Source organism: Sander lucioperca, chromosome 8, assembly GCF_008315115.2.
Source record: "Sander lucioperca isolate FBNREF2018 chromosome 8, SLUC_FBN_1.2, whole genome shotgun sequence".
Lineage (NCBI taxonomy): Eukaryota > Metazoa > Chordata > Actinopteri > Perciformes > Percidae > Sander > Sander lucioperca.
Genome location: NC_050180.1, coordinates 2,507,911 through 2,529,191, shown reverse-complemented (window position 1 = coordinate 2,529,191; position 21,281 = coordinate 2,507,911). Strand labels below are relative to the sequence as shown.

Genomic DNA, 21,281 nt, shown 5'->3' with positions numbered 1-21,281 from the left:
TTACCTATTTTCTTCCTCTAACTCAAATCTCTCCTAGCTCCTCTGGGGATTTAAACCCCTGATCCCCCGGTCATAACCCATTTTCCCCATCCTTCAAGCTGAAGTTCTCCCCCCCATCCTTGTCTTTTAGTTTGTCCCAAACATTAAACTGTAGTTTAATGTTTTGTCTGCATGCTTACTTGGCAAACTGCCCGGGACTCTCTTTTTATATTTTACAGTGGAGACACGTATACACATCCCTGTGGCAATGTGAATAATGAGAACATGTACTTGGGAGGAGAGGAACAAATAGGGAACCAGCGCAGATGGAAAACAGGATAAAATAAAAATGACCTCCTGATAGTTTAGAGGCTCCTCAGCACATACAGTATGTCCTTACAGCAAGTATGCAGGACACAGTGTATATATTTAGGCATTCTGTTGAACCAGGTATGCTTCATCCACGTCCTGAGCCATTATTCCAAGGCCTGGAGGTGGGCTGACCATGAGGGAAATTGCTATTATTTTTTGTAATGGGTGTAATGGGTGTATGTGTAGGTCAGTTGGTATTGTTTCTGATAGTATTTGTTTGATTTTATCGTGGTATCTCAAGAATATCTCCTTCAACAGAAGGATTCCTCCGGCACGGCAGCTGGTCTGATTGACAGGCCCACACTTCCTCATTACCGTTCAACACAGAGATGAGAACAGATAGAAAACAACATATAAAAGGCTTTATCAGGGGTAATTAATCAGACCCCACAAACACACAAACGCCTACATGAAGCCAAACCCTTATAGGTTCACCGTTTTATGTTCCGTCTTAATTGGTCAGCACAATTGGTAATGCGAAGGCAGCGGCTCTATTTGTTACCGTGCCAGCATGGATGCAGGGATCGCTGTCCCCATAATCAGCAGGCCATGCTTTGAGGTTTCGCATAATAGAAGACCTACTCTCAATGAGCTGCAATCAGTGGTTATGTGTGTGTGTTTATTTTTGCCAAGGCAGGACAAAATATAATACTTCTTCCCATCCGGTGTCTCTGCCCGTGGGGCTGATTGGGAGAATTCACCCCCTGAAGGAACTGAGCTAAGAAATTTGATATCCTTCATTTAATTGTGCGGGTCTTTCGAGATGCAAAGGGTCAAACAGACGCAGATGCTCCGTCCCTGTCATGTCAGACAGCATAACTCATCCTCGAAACACCAGATACGAGCAGGAATAATTCACCCATCCCACAGTATCTTTGGAGCACCGCAGCCACCACATGCTTTGTGCTGAGTAAACAGCAGCGGTTTTCCAGTGGCCACAGGAGCAAGGTGATCCGCTCGGCGCCCGCCAATTTGTTTGTCCTCTAAGCTTGTGCTACCAGGGAGCAGAGTGGCAACCAGGCAGACAGCAAAGTTCAGCAGGTTAGGGATATGGGATTGAGAATGAAGAGTATCTGATTTCCCTGTTTGGCCCGCACAGATAAACACTCCCATCAAGCAGGAGTAAGAGCGCTAATTTGCTAATTCAGTGTGTTTTGAATTATCCTGCAGACAATTTGAGTAGGGCAACTTCGTCATCTTCGTCATTCCCCAACCCTTGTCCCTTTGAAACAAACATGTAATGTAATTAGCTGCAGGCGGAAGCTAACAACATCCCATATTCTGCCCAGTTGTTGTGTTTAGTGGGGAAAGGGAATTGTGTCTCTCCGCTGTGTACTTAAGGGAATGCCACCCAAACCCAGCACAAATGTTGATATCCCTGGTCACAGAAAGAGAAGATAAATACACAGAGGGAAATCTTTTTGGAGTGATGGAGTAATGATAACAAGGAAGGAGAAAACATTATCGGGCTGACTGACGCACGCATAAACACTTTGATAATGATTCAAATGGCTTGTTTAATACATGCAGACTGTGCTGTGAGAGTAAAAAAGCCGGGGAAATGTTAGGAACAGATGAAATTGTCCTTGACAGTCACTCAACAAGCCTGAGGAGCTGCAGAGTCAGATGCTTCTGCAGGGCACACGTGTTGGGAACGCTGCTCCGTGTCATTGCACCTTCTCTCAGCCTCCATTTCACACTCTTTTCAAGTCATCTCCTAGTCCATTTTATCAACAGCCTTTCTCATCCCCACTTTCTTTTTATAACTTTAATCTTCACTCTAACCCCCCACTCACTCAATTTTTGTTTTTGCACGTACAATATCCCCTGCCCTTACATTCTGCTTCATGCTACCATTGCTTTGACAGTAAAAGTGTTTTCCCAGTTCAGTTTTTTCTCACTTATACCCGTTCCTTTTTTATTCATCAACCTCTCACTTTCTCTTTCATCATGCATATTTAATGGGCTTAAAATTATGGTACGAGATTTTTTTTTCCAATAGAAACATTGACTTTTTTTTCTCCTTAACCCTTTGAACTGGATTGATGCACTTTGTGTCCATAATTGCACACCTTCTTAACTCAATTAAATCAGAACATACAGATGTCATACACACACTCTTAGATTCAGTGTATCTATTTCAGAGATATAGCCTAATTCCATTGTCCATTCATTTCTCTGAGTCTGTGTGTCGATCTGAAGGCCACATTCTGCTTTATGATGAATCATGAGCAGGTTCGAGGAGCTGATGACAAACAAAACTGATTGACTTTGGGTTAAGTGCTAGTTAGTAATCGTTAGCATGCTAACACGTCAAACTAAAATGGTGAACATGGTAAACATTAATCCTGCTAAACATTAGCATGTCAGCATTATCATTGTGAGCGTGTTATGATGCTGTTGTTAGCATTTAGCCAAAGACGGTTTAGTGTTTAGTGCTAGTTAGCAAATGTTAGCATACTAACACGTCAAACTAAGATGGTGAACATGGAAAACATTAATCCTGCTAAACACGGTTTAGAATAGAGATGCCCTGAATCGGAGTAGTTTCCTGTATCTGTGTCCCATGGGTTTCTCCACTACCACGCCTCTTTAGGAGACTAGTGGCAAGGTCCTCTATTGATTCCAATGGGAGAAGTTAATGTGAACACAGATTGTGAGTTAGTAGCCATAGTCACCAAAGTAAATATTGGACCCATTTTTCACAAGCCACAAATCTCCAGAACACTGACACTAACATGGCCTTTTTCAGACAGAAAAATTAACTTAGTTTGATACCTGTTTCTGTCTCAGGAACAAACTTCTCTGCGAGATCTGGCAACAAAACTAACGTTCCTGAATGCACAACAAGGCCGAGGCCACGCCCATTTAGGAGACAGGAAGTGTATGGTTTCATACCATCGGCGCAGCGTGTAATACGTTAATCTTTAGTTATAGAGAATCTTTGATTTAGCTAGCAGTATCACTGTGCCTAAGTACCATCTCTCAGAGCCATTAGCATGGCTGTAGACTGTTGCTGTAACCCCTTAAAGATAATCATTCATTTCTGTCCCATATTTCTTTTACATATTTCATCAGTCCCTTTTTCGGTCCTCTTGGACTGCCTTCCATCAGTATTGCTGCCCGCCTCTCTCTCCATTGCAGTTTCCCTCCTGGACAGAGTGCCTGTACAGTTGGAGATACAGTATAAACCCAGCATCAACTACATCAGAATACTAATGTCCATTGATCTGTCGAGACATAACATTTCAATCACAGGGACAGCATCCTCCAAGCCTCCAAACTTATTACAATCAATGCGCAATAACTATAAAAGCTATCGAGCTGAGGCTGTGGGGGAGGGATTAACAATCATGTACATTTAAATCAAAGGTTACCACTCAGCGGTGCTATCCATTCTCATAGCTGTCCAACCGGTTTCATTTGGCTCTATTCAAAGTGTGTGAGGAAACATACTGTGTTCATCAGAGGGAGACAAAAAGGCAAGGAAAACTTGTTTCTCGCTACCTCTGAGACGAGAGCGGGAGTTAATTAAAATGTGAGACACCTCGCTGAATATCTTTAACATTGTTTCCAAGCAGGCTTTCCAACGCCCAGGAGTAAAAAAAGAGGGGATGGGGGAAAGATTCTGAATAGGTGAGACAGAGAGAGAGAGGGCGGCAAACGCTGCACTATTTCAGCGCGCAGATCTGACTAGACAGGCTGAAGCTGCAAATTGCTTTTAGCAGTCATTTTCTCACCTTAATTAAAAGAGGGGAGAGCCGCAGCTACAGGCTACATATCTTTCAGCATGTGCTTTGTGTGATAAAAGTGGGACAATGGTGGGCTCTTTTTTTGTTTTTTTTGTTTCCTGCCTCCCCCTGCTGATAAACCACTGAGTGCTGTTGAGTCAGGTCAAACACTGATGCTTAACCTGTGATGTGAAACCTCAGTGGGCTGAATGGCAATTAAATGTGCTTTTGCCAGCTTGTCGTGTGAATGCCCCCCCCCCACACACACACACACACACACTTCTCTCTCTCTGTCTTTCTCTCTCTCTCTCTCGCTCGCTTTTGTTTGTTTACTCCAACCTGTAGTGGCATTATGGCTGCGGAAGCCATTGGTGGCCTGGTTAATTAAACCAACAAATCCTCCATCTAGAGAGGCCTTTTGTCCACATTGATCGCCGCTGGAAAATGTTTTCAAAAGATTGCTCATAATGAATACAACGGGAGGTCTTTCTATTCGAGATAACGTTATTGCCTTATCATCTTGAACAATAATAGATTCAATAAATATAACATGCCATTTCTGCAGCTTTTATGTCGGGTTCGGTAAGGCATCATACGAATGAGCATCTGCATGTTTCAGGCTCTTGGTGCCTTTGTGATTTACTACCATACAATATTTAGAAGCTAAGACTGCAACACTGCCGCAACACAGTTACAACCGCTCGGATGTTTGCTAAGGGAAAGACTGTGTTCAGACAGAGAAAAAAAACTTTGGCAGGGCAACCTCATTCATTTCAATGAGGCCGCTGTGGTGGGTGCACAGGGCTCATACCTAAAAACAAAAACAAAAATGCAAGGCCATATCAAACATTTACAACCTGGTCTCAACTTCAGAAAATAATGGAATAATTGCAAGGGCACATTCCTGTTAGATGACTTAATAGCATTAGCGCCATGTTTCCACCGTTTACCTGGCGATCATTTTGGGGTTCTGGAGACCATCTAAAACATACTTATCATTGTTTTGTCACCTTGATACGTTTACTGTAATTGATTTTGAACTGATAACATGTTTCAGATGGTTTCTACAGAAAATGACACACCTCTTGTATACTGTAATATTTCTATTCCACTTTCGACATGGCATGATTCTGAATGGCATGCTGTCGGATAAACATAATAAGAATAAGAATAATTTATTTGATACCTTTTACAGACAGAGTCACAAAGTGCTCCACACAATAAACATTTGTTAAAATACACTAGGATCCAAAACAGAAAATAAACAAGCAAAAACAAATACAATACCAATGCAGGTACCCAAAATTACAAAATGTCAGCGAGTTGAAAGAAGTATGTCTTCAGCTGCTTTCTAAAAGCGTCAACCGAGACTGCAAAATTAAGTTAATAGGAAGGGTGTTATACAGAGTCGGAGCTACCACTTCAGAGGAACGGTCACATTTAGTTTTCAAACGAGTGCATGGGACCACCAGTAATCCCTGGTTAGAAGACCTGAGGGACCTGTTAGTAGTGTACGGATGGAGCAGGTCAGAGATATAAACAGGCGCCTGACCATGCAATGCTTTATATGTAAGAACAAGAACTTTAAATTGGATCCGGACATGAAACCTAACAACATGAAGGCTGCAGCAGCACACGCTAAAACGTGGAGCGAGAGAGAGAGATTAAATGTGCAACTTGTTTCGCCTTCTAAGATCACTTGAATCAGCCCGTTTTCACTCCCAACTCGTCAAATACTGACCCTTGGTCAGAGTCTCTCAGCGTCAGATACCGACGCAAAAATCCCCCTTTAGCGTCTGTATGGAACGCACTGGGCAGAGCAGCAGCTCCACCACGGCGCTGTAAGATGATGTAGTATGAAGAGAGACAATGGTAGAGAGTAGTATGAAAGACCTAAAATCTGCATAAGGAGGTTGGTTGGGGTGGTGGATGGGTCAAATAACACAGGACTTTCCCCCAGGAGACCGGGGTTCATGTCCTGTTCTTGTCCCGCCTGTCATTGAAACGTACATTTTATAACCCCACCCACCATCTTTTCCTAAACCGAACTGTCCCGTTCTCGTGCTACATGTCAGTTAAACGTACGTCCCGACCCAGAGCGTCAAAAAGTGACGCCAAGAGTCCCGACCTAGCACGTCTAAATATGATGCTAAAGGAGACTTTTTGTCAGTAACAAACGCCAAAGGCACCTGACCATGCGTCGCTTTTTGACGCGATGGGAGTGAGAATGTGTTGCTTGAATACACTTATTATCTCAATTTTCATCTCTTAGGCCCAAAAGAAAATAGGATCTCAGTGTAAACACTTCAAAATACACAGTTTGTTTTGTTTAAGATCATGTTTGGGGCATTTTAGGCCTTTATTCAATAGGACAGCTTAGACATGAAGAGAGAGAGGGAACAACATGCAGCAAAGGGGACCAGGTCAGAATTGAACCTGCAGCCACTGCAGCAAGGACTGAGCCTCTGCACATGGGGCCTACGCTCTACCAGGTGAGCTATCCAGGTGACCCATGAAAAACACAGTTTTAAGATTTTTAGATTCCTCTGAAGGAATTTACATTCATGTCTGTTCATCTGTGTGGCTAAATAAATGAAGATGCCTTACCACTCTTTGCATGCAGCATGTGAGCAAACAACTTAATGTCCTGTCATTCGGGGCTTGTGCATGTTAGATATTATAAAACAGGCAGCAGAATTTGCTCTCTCATAACGTTATATGTTGAAAGTGATGCAGATGTGTTAGTGGATTCACTGTGAGAAGGGAGGCGAGCGTTAGTAAATAATATGTTTTTTCATCCATCAGTGACGCAGTTTAAGAGTTCTTCTGCCTCTTAGTCATAACTTTTCACTGTTTTCTCTTTCTCTCTCGTGCATCACGTGCCAAAATATCATGCAACTCTGTCCGAATCACTCTGATATATATATATATATATATATGTTCATACATAGCCCATATCACAAATAAAACTTGGCATATTTCTTCATAAAACAATGCTTCATAGACATTTCTATTTTTTATCACCTTTATTAAATGTGCAAGTGTAGTTTGTGGTCAAGGAAAGCATACCACTTCACTACTTATATATTGGGTTTAGTAAGGTCAGGAAAAGTGAATGTGCTACAGCAAGTACAGGAAGTTGGGCTGTAAAATGGGATGGATGGTCACAGTTTGGGTTATAATTTTAAAATTCACCTTTTCTCTTCCACGTGAGTTTGACTTCCGCCTGTCTAATCCACAGACTGCTCAGGTTCTCGCCCCTTTGGACCTATTTTTTTAGCAATATAGTCAAGAAATATAAAACCAAAGTTGTTAACTGTTACATTTGTTTATGTTGACTACAGTTGTATTGTGCATCAAATAATCTGTGACATCAACTCCTCATATTCTAAGGATGTCAAACTCAGTTTCACTAAGGGCCACACTGGAAAATGAGAATCACATCAAGGGGCCAGACATCTACAGTTTATTGGCTTGCTTTTATTTAAGAGAAAAAGTCAAATATATTGACTCTATTACTGCATGTCTAATATAGCTTTCACTTACAGTTGGACCCTCATACAGCCCTAAAAAAGTCCATAGCCGCTATTGAAAAAAGTGACAAAAATGTTGAAAAAAGCGCCACAAAAGGTGGAAAAAAGCAACAAAAACTAAGAAAAAGAAGTCAAAATGTTCTAAAAAAGCGCCAAAAACTTGGAAAAAGCATCGGAAAAGGCAAAAAACGTAGGAAAAAGTGGCAAAAACATTGAAATGAGCTTAAAAAATGTGGAAAAAGACGCCAAAAGCATTGAAAAAAGCGCCAAGAACGTTGGAAAAGGTAAAACTAGGTTGGCCAAAACTTATTGTGAACCTAAATTTATACGCGTGCCGGATCAAAATCAGCGAGGGGCCGGATTTGGCCCGCGGGCCTTGAGTTTGACACGTGTTCTAACAGAACTTTAGCTCAGAGCTGTAAGACGCCCTCCTCCCCACCCTTTTTCTCGTAAAATACTTGACGATATTGGCCACATTTAACAGTCTCTGTGAGGAAATGTTGGGATCACATTATTGATAGAATCATTACCACAATCTCATAAATCCCTGACGGATCAGGAGGTAATTTTTACTATGCCCATAATCAGCACTCTTCATCAAATCGAGCTGTTTTTTGACAGTGCGCGTGATGGGAGAAGAGGGACGTTTCCTGTCGGCAGTTGAGAAATGACATGGATGAATGTCAAAGGAAAACATTCAATTACCTTAAGCGGGTTTGCACAAGTGATTGCCCTGTCGATGGGGAGGAGAGAGGGTGGAGGGCGAGCTGAGACGGGACACGAGGAGTTAGAAATGCTCGGCTGGAAGTCGGTTTGATTTGATGGGATTCAATTTGATGGGCCAAGTTGACGTTTCCTCTTTGTGGTAAACGGCAAAGGAGGGTGCAACAAATTACTCCTTGTTGGCTGAGGCCAGTGTGGAAATCTGATGAGGGAAAATTACCCATCACATCTGCCCTCGTTTTGAGGCAAAACGTGCCTGAAACCCTGATTCTGTAGTTTAAAGGTTGCCTGGAGCTTTACAAACGTCTGTGTAAGAGCGTGCACGGAAAAAGAAGTGTGCCTTTGTGAAAGGAGTGCGTGCATGTTCATGTGTATGTACTGTACGGTCTACACAGCCAGCTGTCACTCAGTTGTCACTGATCAGGAGAGGCACATTTCATAGCCCCGCTGGATTATGGGAAGAGAGGGAACATTCCTCTCATGCTCGAGGCTAATCAGGCTGTTTGTTCTTGCCCCGTTTTCAGAGTCCAAGTAAATTGGATGATTAAACTCTTTAAACCCTGACCTTGGACTAATTATTTATGGCCGGTGGGGGGGGGGTTTGGAGTTCACAGCCGGACTGACGTGCGTCATGCCTGCATGAAGTTGGACTTTGAAGGTTGCAGTTTAGCAGAGGGAGCTAAGGGAGAGAGAGAAGGCAGTGGAGCTTCTGGGAGCTGGCTTGGTATACAGTGGGCTGACATTACAGTTTCATAGTGAGGTCTCTGTGTCCAGGCTCACTCTCTCGCTTATCCTTGATCACGAAATAACACACGGGGCACATGCTGCACATGCACAGCATTCCTGGATGGGAGAAAAACGTGCTCTGGTTTATTGGCATTTCTTTAAACCAATCACAATCGTCTTGGGCGGTGCTAAGCGCCAGACGGAGTAACGGTGCCTCTGCAAAAATAGCCTCGAGAAGGAACTTGTTCTGGTTGAACATGTGTACATTCAAAAGTAGTTTTAGTCGTGCAACAGAAAACTCAGATTGGACAGATAGTCTAGCTAGCTGTCTGGATTTACCCTGCAGAGATCTGAGGAGCAGTTAACCATAGTCCTCAGAAATCCACCAGAGTTTAGAATCCAACACAAAGAAAGAGGAAGGGGACGGACATCCGGCTTGACAGCTACACACTACATGCTGTAAATGTATCGGTACATGCTCTCTCACACACACACACACGCACACACACACACACACACACACACACACACACACACACACACACACACACACACACACACACACACACGCACACACAGTGTACAGCACTGGGTAAAGAGCCACTGACCTTTAGCTGGATTACCATTTGAAAGGGAGGTAACACCGATGCTTGGCATCAGTGTAGATGCATCACACAGGCAAACATCTTGTCTTTGACCCCCCCGGAGGCTCAGTTTGGATATGTATCTCAACATCAATATTGTACATCCATATGGAAACAGGTTTCCATGTCAACACTGCATGAAATTTAGGTTATGTGTTTTAGTTTAATCATCAGACACGGAACTTAATAGAAACCTGACAACATTTTTAAAAAAAAGAGTGGTGTGATGTCTGTTTTTCTTTGATTTAGATTAATTGCGTCAGTTGTAATTTTTTATGTGTATGAGTTGGATTTTGCGAAGTGAATGTTTGTAGTGTGTAATGTTTGGGTAATGTGTAAATTGTATTGTCACAAAATAGACTGCAGGACACCTGGAAGAATAGCTTCTAGCTCATGCTGAAAGTAAAGGGGATCCAAATAAACAAAAAACAAAGAAAGAAAGTGGCCCTGTTGGCCCAGTGGTTAAGGTACCAGCCATGAACTGAAATGTCCCCTGTCTGCACCCAGATGGGCACGTTTGTTGCGTGTCATTCCCAATCTCTCTCCCCCCTCCTTTACTGTCATCTCTCTGCTGTTGGCTATCCAAAACAGAAACAGCCACACAAATGCCACAGAACATGTATGTTTTCTTGCCCATTATTGCACATAATTGGCCATGTTTTTTTTTAAATTTACACAATGTAGTCATATGTGACTGAGATATTTCAAATGTGAAATGTAAGGCATTACATGTTAAAACAGCTGTTTCACAGCTGTATGACAGTTACATTATCTGGGAGAGGACCATGTTTCTATGTTGAGCATAACTGAGGCTATTGTTTAGAGTAAGATTTAAATGGGACTAAAGACGGGAAAAAACAATCCATTATGTTTGTTTCTTTCCCACATAATACAGACTAATGTAGGCTGCAGTGAGCCTAGTAAAGCATTTTAAAAATTGTTAGACAGCTGACTCTGATTTAAGAAAATATAACCTGCACCACACATTTTCCTTAATAGTTTCCAATATATTTTTTGGATAGTGCCATGAAGTATGTTTGTGGAGAGGAGTGTCAGTGTTCATCTACCGTGTCAGCAAGATTTGGAGAGGTTTTACACGTCCTTTATCCATCTCCAGCATGAAGAAAATATTGAAGTCCAGGTAGATAGATCTTTATTGTCATTGCATATATTCACACAAAGAAACGTAGTTGGCGCAATCCAGTGTGCAGCATTAAAATACAATATAAACTATATGCATAAACCTGACACCCACACATCTCACTCATGACCACATACACATTAACCATACCATAAATACCCTAACAAAATACACATATTAATCATGATATAAATTAATACCTAAATACAAAAATAGAAATATAGGGAGCAGTGAATAGTTAGAAGTGGGGGTAAATAAGAAAGCCATGCCCCTTCATCTGAATACAAGAAATGGAAATAAATAGAGAGGGACATGTGACATTATGAAATAAATGTCCCCTGAATTAAATAAAAGTTATTGATTTCTTTTTTTTATTGAACTCCAGTATATTGACTCATTTATATTTACATTTATGTATATACTGTATGTATTGCCCCATTCATTTATTTCAGGATTTATTTTTCATAGGCATATTTATTTATGTATTTATTCATTCATTTAATATTGAGTAAAATGGCATTCCATAGAAGTGGCATCTTTCTTATTCTGCAGAATTGTCAAATGGTAGAAACAGAGATGGAAAAACCGGCAAAGCCAGGACAAGTGAAGCACAAAGAAGAGAGAAGCAGAAAGGAGGGAAATAGAATTGAATAGATAGATGGCTGAATAGGTAGTGACATATGAAGCAGAACGCAAGGCTGACAAAAGAAGGTTGTAGTGAAAATGGCAATATGGGGGGAAAAAAGTCAAAAGGACAGGCCAGATAGCCAGAGAAGGTATGACAGAATGAATGGAGGGGAATAAATACTGAACAGGCAGTGCAAGAGATAGAATGTTCAAATATACAGGCCAATAGATGATATGATAATATAATACAGGGAAAAGAAAGTTTCAGGAGAAGAGATAAATAGCCATAGAATCAGAAAATAACATATTAAAAAATGCAGATAAACTGTGGTAGTTTGGGAAGTCATGTGTATACTGTAGAGAGTAAAGCACCAATACACTTTATAGAATATGAGCAAACACAAAGAAGAGAGGGTCAGCGAAAGAGAGGAATAACAAGTGAAAGTAGCAGCAGGTGGAATAAAGACAGCGCGGGGGTGGAGGGATGGGGGTGGGGGTGGGGGGGTGATGTTAAAGGAAGAAAAATGGCTCTGAGGTTTTTTCTTGACCTCACTCAGAAGCCATCTTTTTCACCTAACCTAGACTCCAATTCTGTGGAGCTTCCCCCCCCCCCCCCTCCTCCCTCCACCGAGCCTCATCACGATAGTCACAGTAGAGCAGAGTGGGAGGATGGTCCCAACCTGCTCTGTGTGGAAATAACTCAGCCAGGGAACAGACTTTATTATTTTAAAAAAAGAGTCTGAAAATTGAAAATGCTGCTTGAGTGAGAAGTTACTTATCATTCTTAATTGATTCGTTACGGACTGGTGGCTCTGAACTTCCTCCTGTTAGATGTTTTATACAGTACTCATCTTTTTTTTCTTCTGGAATTTCTCTCTTACTTACTCTACCTTCTTTTCTCTCTTCACTTTTTGTGTCATACTGACAGACAAGCAGCAGAAAAGTGAAGCCAATGCAGGGTGACTTAAACTTGCATTTTATCTCATTGCCAGCAGGGGGCGACTGCACTGGTTGCAAAACAAAGTCTGTTTCTAAAAACGTCTATGGGTTAGGGTTAGGGTTCGAAATTGACCCTACTTCTCACCTCAATATACATTTTCATAATGAGTTTATGGTCTCAGTCGCTAGTTTCAGGTCTTCTTCAATACATCATGATGTTCATTTTGTAAATTATGGTCCCGTTTATTTTAAAATAGATGATAAAGCAGGGGATGCTTTAGGGGCGTGGCTACACGCCGACCTGTCAATCAGGACAGAGGCATAGCAATGCTAACCATAGCACTGTGGACATTAAAATATACCTCAACTTGTTTTTAAGCTTCCGGGTACCCAGTTAGCTCACCTGGTAGAGCGGGAGCCCATATGTAGAGGTTTACTCCTCGACACAGCGGCCGCGGGTTTGACTCCAACCTGCGGCCCTTTGCTGCGTGTTATTCCCCCCCTTTCATGTCTTAAGCTGTCCTATAGAAATAAAGGCCTAAAATGCCCCCCGGAAAAATAAAGAAAATAAGGCAACTTTCTGTTTTTAGCGTTTAGCTTAGCGCAGCGCCATTGCAACCATAAACACTGGCTTGGCCGCGTCATCCTCTACATCTCCACCCTCTTGTCAAAAATCGTCACGTCATCCAGTTTCAAAAAACCAAGATGGCGACTGCCATATTTTTAGGCAGTGGTGGCCTAGGGGTTAAGGAAGAGAGCTTGGTCACCGGTTCAACCCAAGACCGGCAGGATAAAATCCATTTATCCCTCCCTCATCACCACCACTGAGGTGCCCTTGAGCAAGGCCCTTAACCCTGACCACTCCAGTGGAGCTGCTCAGTGGCCAGCAGATCAGACTGTGGTTGTACTGGGCAGCTTCCAGGTATGAATGTGGAACTGTGGGAATGTGACAGGTCGTCGTTGCAAATGAGAAATTGTTCTCAATTGACTTACCTATGTAGCGCTCCCCTCAATATTTATATTGATGAGGGCAGGGCTTTTGGGTTCTTTTAAAGTATTTATCAAATGTGTTTTTAACCCTGATTAACTCAGTTTTAAATGTTATCTTGGATCCCTCTTTTAAAGTACACATATGAAATGTTTTTCTAACCTACCTATGAATTCACCTTTCTTAAGTTATAGTTTTAATAAAGATTGTTAACCATATGTGTCTGTATATGTCTCTCTCAGAATAAAATGATAACCTCTTTTCAGGTAAGTAATGAAGTAACACAACACAAGTTTTTAGAAAAATATATCTCAATTATTTACTCAATAAAGAAATTATTATCTCCAATGAAATAAGAAAATGAAATAAAGATATGATTGTTCTTTTTTTTTTTTTTTTAAACCTTCAAAATAAAATGTCCCTCTTTTTTTAAGGAAAACACTGTCAATACTGTACCATATAGAAATGCACAGACAACAATTTAAACACTATTAACCCTCAAATGGATTTGAGAATCCATTTGAGGGTTCCCTCGAATGAATTCAGAAAACCTCAATGGACCAACTTCAAGTCACTTAAACCAACATAATTTGTGGGCCCATACACACCTTAATGCAATCTAAAGCCGGCAACCAAAATTATTATAAAACTAAAATACCGTAGCAGGCCTGATGTGGTGCTTGTGTCAGTTGTGGCCCAAAACTTAATGGCCGTTTCACTCGTCAGCGAGCAAACAAAATGAAGGATACCTTGAGTTAATGTTTCTGTACCGTCCTTTCTCCCACAGTCACAGGAGCAGGCTCAGCATCCGATCAGCATTTCAACACGAACTCCGTCGGTTTCTCTTTTCTCCTCCACGTTTCCAGTAAAACTCACGAGTGAAGGACTGGTTGGTCCAAGCTCTGTCTGAGTCTCTTCCCTGTCTTCAGGTCGAAAGCAGCAGATAAACCCCTCAAACTGTTCAACTGAGGGAGTCAAACTTTAGCTAGGAAATGTCGTTCACTTGTAATGAACTGACTCCAGCCTATACTTCAAGGTGGCTAAGCGTTAGCATTAGCAGTAGCACAAAAGTAAACAGTCTCTGAACTTCGTGTAGAAATTCCTCCCGTTTCTCAATATGCAGCTTGTCACTCATCTCACTGGTTGTCGTGAAAACAATCATAAGACACAAGTTACACACTGGTTTGTGCACTACTAATTCACAAATTAACTCAGAAAATCTCTGTGTCACGCTCACTCTTTGGCTTCACTCTGGCCGCTCTCTCGTCTCTCCTAAAAAAACCTGAGACCTGACTCTTCTGCCGATCGTTATTAACCCCATAAATGCTGGTTTAGACAGTTTTCAGAAATACATTATCTTTTACATAAAACAATAAACATATAATAATTTTTAAACTGCTTTTAACATTTTTATCATAACATTTTAAATGAATTTCAACCTTTTTAATCACACTATTTATATGCTCTGATTATTAAATGATACTACAAGCATCACTTATCACCTCATGCTTTTAACCGGGTTAAAATAAAAAAAAAAAAAAAAAAAAAAAATATATATATATATATAGCTAAACTTGAGGCTTCTAAACAGCAGTCCACAAATCACTGCGTACGTGACGTCACTGATTATTTTTACAGTCACACTCTCCGTTCACACTATACACTGACTCTCACTCCCTCCATTTCTTACTCATAGCAGCAGGAGTTGAGACCTGCTGTGGTCTGCTAGGGTCTGCTGGGAGCTAATGAATTCTGCCAGCTCTATAGCCAAAGGCCCGGCTATGGTTTTGTCACTCTGCCCAGCCTACAGCAGGGCTAGAGGGGTTGGACGGGCACACAGGGTCCTGGGGGAGGATGGAGGTCTGGCTGGAGGGCACAGAGTGAAAAGAGGAGGGAAGATGGAGGTGGAGGTGGAGGGAATTGAAACACAAGTTTGGCTGGGCAGATGGACAACAGCCAGACCAGCAACCTGCAACAGAGGTGACCCCGCCTCCACCTCCACCCACTGCCACCACCAACCACAACCCCAAATAATCCAGTGGAAGGACTGAAGTGATCCTCTGTGACACTGGAGCATTCCACTGTTCCTCATTCAGCTGGCATGGACATTTGTGACATGCAGGCTGCCAAATTCCTATTTTGGGATTTATTTTCTATCACCAGTGGAATGGATTTTGTCAGTGCTGGTAAAAAGAAGATCTGAGCCAGTGTTTAGAAAGCAACTCAGAATAACTCCTAGAAATCACACTGAAAGTTAACCTAGACTAAAAAATCCTCTACCTCAGAGTAAAACATAAAATCTTTCAGCAAAGATAATCATAACTCCTGGGAAAAGTGTGATGGCAGTGTTCCCAACATTCAGAGCCACAGAGTATGAATTATAAGGGGCATTTTTTTTTATTGTTGTCTTTTGTCAAGCTAGTGGCTTAGCTCCATGGATGTCAATGCTGGTCTGTCGACCAGTCCACAACTTTGGTCAGATAGATTGCCATGGGAGTTTGTACAGACACCCAGGATACCCAGAGGAATTCAATTTGCAGTGATCAAGAGTACAGATTTTAATTTAATTAAATATAATTAAGTATATGGTGTTGGGTACTCGTAGGTGTACAGATTCAATTATTGGCATATTATCAAAGAGGTTTATCAATATTAATAAAGCTATGAATATGGTTATTAATAATATAATATATAATATAATCAACAAACAATCAAAACGGGGCACCACCCTGAAACTTCAGGGGCCAATATTGAACTGTGGAATAGTCTCATTTGTCAGTGGAAGGGTGAAATCCGAGCACTGACCTGTGTTTAACCAGCAATTAATACAATAAGTATAAGTATAATCACAAATAACTGCTAATTAAAGTATAGTAGAATTTATTAACTTCAAAATTATCAATGGCCAATCAATAATCCTTTGATCAACTAAACCAATATACGCTTCTTTTAAGTACAACAAAACAAAGCAAAAACAAACCAGCATGTGGGGAGACCTTCTCTGTGTGTGTGTGTGTGTGTGTGGGTGTGAGAGAGTGAGTGTGAAAGAGTAGGGGGGTTGACGAGGTGTAGTCTAGCCAAAGACTACAAAAATGGCTACTCCTGTGAGCTGCACAAAACCGTTTCACCCCAAGAGGGCGGTATTGCTAGGCTAGGCCCAAGATTAGCCGTTAGCTCATTCAGGCTACCGTGTGGTTGACACAAATGGACACCCTGAGTAGCGCAGTTGTTAAGCAGTGTGCGTTCTGTAGCTAGCTACGTGACTAGGTGTTGGCCAGCTGTTCACCTTAGCATGTGTATGTAACTAGCTATGTGTTCATATATGTGTGTGTGAGAGAAAGGTTAGAGAAAGAGATATATTTTTACTTGGATCTTGGTTACCGATAATGACCAACCCTCTCAGTCAACTCATGTCTGGACTAAAGTGGAATTAGGCGCAGACTCTGAGAAGTTCGTCTGACTGAGGGGACGTTCATTATAACCACTCCGGTGTACAGCACCTAAACTCCGTGGAAGGAGCTAGCAATATAGCATTTACAGTTACCCTAGCTACATTATATTCAACACAACATATCAACAATGCACCGTGATCAGAGTACATTCACAGAATAGATTTGACTCAGCGGTCACAATCCTAGATTAATACATTACACGTGCAGCAATAGCACTGTATTAATCAGATCACATTAATGGTAACACAAAATAGCAGCAGTAGCAAATTACTCATTAATAAAACACACTATTTATCTCTGCCCAGACGTAAGCCTTCTTACTGTGTGTTCAGTCCGTTTGTTCCTGTCCATGGATTTCCACAGAAAGAACAGAACCGGTCCATGTCTGCTCGTCAGCAGATCACAGAGGAAGCTTTCCTTCCAAAAAGGGCAGAAGGAAGGGAGCTAGAGTCGACTTGAGACGAAAAACCTTCTCTTGCAGATATGAAAACACTGGCGAGTGGTTTCAGAGGATCCACGGTGCTCCCAGCACCGAAATTAAATCCACTTTGTTTCAAAAATGAAAGTTTTAGCACAAACTTGTGTCGTGCTGACCTGTCTTCAACCAGAGTTGAGGTAGAAAGCATTTGTTTCTGTGTGTCATGCTGTAGTGACCAAAGTCACAGGGCAAAAGACGAGAAGTAGGGGTTTACGTGAGGTGTTATAGCTCAGGCCACCAGACCTGGCTCCATGCTGGTTTTATGGTACCTCTGAACCAATGGGAGAATCAAAGTGAAGCTGAAGGTGTCGAACCTTATCTGCAGGCCCCTCCCTGACGCCATTTTACTCTTCCTATCTCCTTTTCTTCATTTAGGAGTTTGGAGCAAGGGATGTGGACTCTACCGTAGGCCAAGATCCTTTGTCTGAAAGACCACATGGTCTCTGGGTCTTTTGTCTTTGAGTCACATGTTGGCTGAAAACCCTTTGCTTGAAAAAGATAATGTTTAACCTCCTCGATGGTCCCAACAATGGCATGTGTGCGTCTTAAATCTATAGTGCATAGTTTTTGTCACCCCCATGAAGACAATGACAACAACACTGTCGGTGCATCCACATGATACAAGCCTTCCATGATCAGCTTCACCCCCACCCCTCCTCCAAACAGTTGCTAGTAGCCAAGGAGGACATGGAGGATTAAAAAAGCATGATGGACTCTTCATTATCTTTACTTAAGTTCCTGTGCGCGAAAGTCACCGGACGACAGCCATGCTGAGAAATACAGAGACAGTTTTGTTGGACAACCTCACAGAGCTGCTAGCGTGGCTATAGAGTCTTCATCTTCTTGATTTTGGGTATTAGACCCTCACGTAGCTTAAAGAAATACATGTTTTCCATTTTAAATAGTAGATAATTTGGCTTGGTTGTGTGAAATATCCTAGTCAGGCTAATCACACTGCTTTACAATAACTGTGTCACATATATACAGTATATATACAGATAAGATAAGACTTTATTGTCCACCTTGGTGGAAATTTGTCTTTGGCTTCTCCAAAACATTAAAACACAACCATGACATTGCATGTTATCAACATAACATCCAATGTCATGGTTGTGTTTTAATGTTTTGTGTAATATTCTGTAATGTCATCCAGTAAATACACTATAACAATATGAACATAAATATAGCGCTGCCAGTTTCAATGAATGAATAAATAAACCCACAGTTTGCATGAATGTAGCTTGTTTTTCCATAGCTTCATGCTAAGTGGTGGGGAAATGAATGACTGCATTATCTAAGAAGTTGTACGAGCAAATCTCTGTAGCCAAAGCTGTATTTTTTACAGTTTTTCTCAGTCGCTTTGGTACATTTCTCAAATCATCCTCGACATTTGCAAAATAGTAAGTGCATTTCTCAAGACAATTCATACAAATAGCAAAACACCATGGATTACCTGCAAAAGCCAGTCTCTTGCTCAAAATCCTTAGTTCATCTCTCAAAAGTAAATATCTGTGTCAATGAACATGTCATTGCCATCAGAATGACAAGTCCTTGTGTCAGTGTGTACAGATAAGACAGTCAAATTGCTTAGTCATGTTGTCAATATAACAGTGTACTCTGGAGGGATGTTCTGATGTAAACTATGGCTAAAGTTTTGGTGACAATTATTGTAAATTGTAGGTTACATGTTAGTGTATGTGGGAGTTCGATTGCAAGATACTGGACAAGATTCACATTTACGCTTTTACTGTTTGTACTGTAATTTCTTGACAGACCATGTCATTGCGATACAGAAAGGAAAAGACAGCACTGTAGTGCTGTAGGAATTACAGTGCAGTCTTCCTACACCTCCTGACGTTCACTGTAACATTGTGTTGTGCTCCAGCTATATATGTATATATATATATATATATATATACTTGCCAGTTGATGGTTCATGAGATGCACCTTTGTTAGAGAAAGTCAAGATTCACCTGGGAGCAATTTACCAAGTCAGGACAGATTTAGAAAAAAAGTCTAATGGAAATGTTTAGAAATTAGGGATGGGCGTATTGATCCTGTGGTATCGATAGATCAATATACTCACGCTACTCATTTGGCATTGATTTCCTTAAAAAAATATCAATATAAACTAAAAAATAATAATTGGGGGGTGTATGTATCACTTTCAGCTGTTTTAGATTACTTACTTAAATTACTATGTGCCTGGACACCCCTGTACCTGGCGGCGTATTGAGATGGCCCATGTCACGTGACGAGCGAATGAGCGTCAACGTGCGACACAGCCGACAGCGACACAGCCAAGGCCAGCCCAGCACGAAAACAAAGCGTGGTGTGGTGTTCCTAGTTTATTATGATCTTCATGACCTCTTTTTGCTTCAGTGAAGTGTTACATGTTTACTTCTACAAAGAGGTTGAAACATAACAATTGTTATGATGTTTTAGTTTTTTTTGTTTGTTTTTTTTTTTTTTACTTTTAGCTTTTTCCACCAAGATTGGTCTTTTTTCTTTTTTTGAGAAATAAGAAAAGTGAAAATGTGTATTTGTGAAGGTGAATTTGTTTTTGTTCATATTTAATTTATTTAATTCATATTTATGTTATTTCTTTTAATTTTATTTTGTATTGACCATAATACATTTTGTATAAATGGTCTGTATTTGTCTTGTGATTTGTCTTAAATGTAATAATATTTTTACTGACAAAAATTGCCAATAAGAAATTAACGGTATCGGTATCGGTATCGATATCGATGAAAATGTAAGAAAAAGTATCAGTATCATATCGAATCCTAAAAGTGTGGTATCGCCCATCCCTAATAGAATGACAACTTGTTCAACCATTTTGCATGTAAAGACTTATACTATGAACTAATGCCTAAATGTTGTGGGGGTGAGACTATTCAACAGAGACCCATTATAATACATTTTGAAACAGCAGAGAATTGTACATAATCATTTGCATGGATGTACCAAAGCATTTGCATGTTGTTCAAAGCAATGAGAAACTGCTCTTTTGTCACAAGTGACACAATGATGTGGAGACTGAACAGGTAGTTTTGAGAATTTCAATTCTGAACTGAGAAATGTACCAAAGCGACTGAGAAAAACTGTAATAAGCTCATTGCCAACGCTGAATATCTCTCCCATGGCTGTATTGACGGAGCATACAGCCTTGCTGTCAATTTACCCCAGAGGCCGATCACAGTACTACATCCAAAATAAAGAAATGATGGGTCAATGATGTGTGGCTGGCTAGCTCAGTTGGTAGAGGAGGTGCACATATATAGAGGTTTACCCTGGACGCAGAAGGTCCAGGGTACAAGTCCGACATGTGACAGTTTCCTGCACGTCTTCCCCTTATAAGGACATCTCATAGCTGTTCTATCCATTAAAGGCAGAAATGGCCTGAAAAATATCTTAAAAAGAACTGCACTGCACTTAATGAAATAAATACCATCTGCCTCAGAGTGCCTGTGACCTTTGACCCGTCAAATAAGCAGGAAGACAGTGGTGTGTCAGATCTCTGTCCTGTCTCTGTGAACTCTGCATGCGAGCGCACCTCCTCATAATAAACTATCTCCACTTCACAGTCTCGCACAGCTGATAGGATCTCTGGGCTTTTATGTCAGGGCCGTTCTGTCTTTGTTCCTCTTGACACTGGGAAATGCTGGAGATAGCAGAGTGTTAGACAGCAAGTGTTTCCATCATCTGTCAACAGACCGTAATGTGCTCTGATATACAGATATCACTGCAGTTCATCCGGGTTTATTTATGAAACCACTCATTGTTAACTACCTGCGAAGAAGCCTATAATACATTTCAAAGTAAAATAAAACTATAAATGCATGACAAAGTATGTCACCACCTGTAATCTGGCAAATCATGATTCATTATTATGAAATTGGTTCATTTTTCCGATTTAACGATGTTCTAACAGAATAACAAAAT

General features: G+C 41.0%; 1 long non-coding RNA gene across 1 annotated transcript; it reads left to right on the top strand.

Moving 5' to 3' along the window:
- The first annotated feature begins 10,750 nt into the window (after window positions 1-10,750).
- On the top strand, window positions 10,751-18,878 carry LOC116043200. Its single transcript, XR_004103422.2, has 3 exons — window positions 10,751-10,763; window positions 11,728-11,737; window positions 18,664-18,878. It is a non-coding gene; the product is annotated as an uncharacterized LOC116043200 (long non-coding RNA).
- The last annotated feature ends 2,403 nt before the right edge of the window (window positions 18,879-21,281 follow it).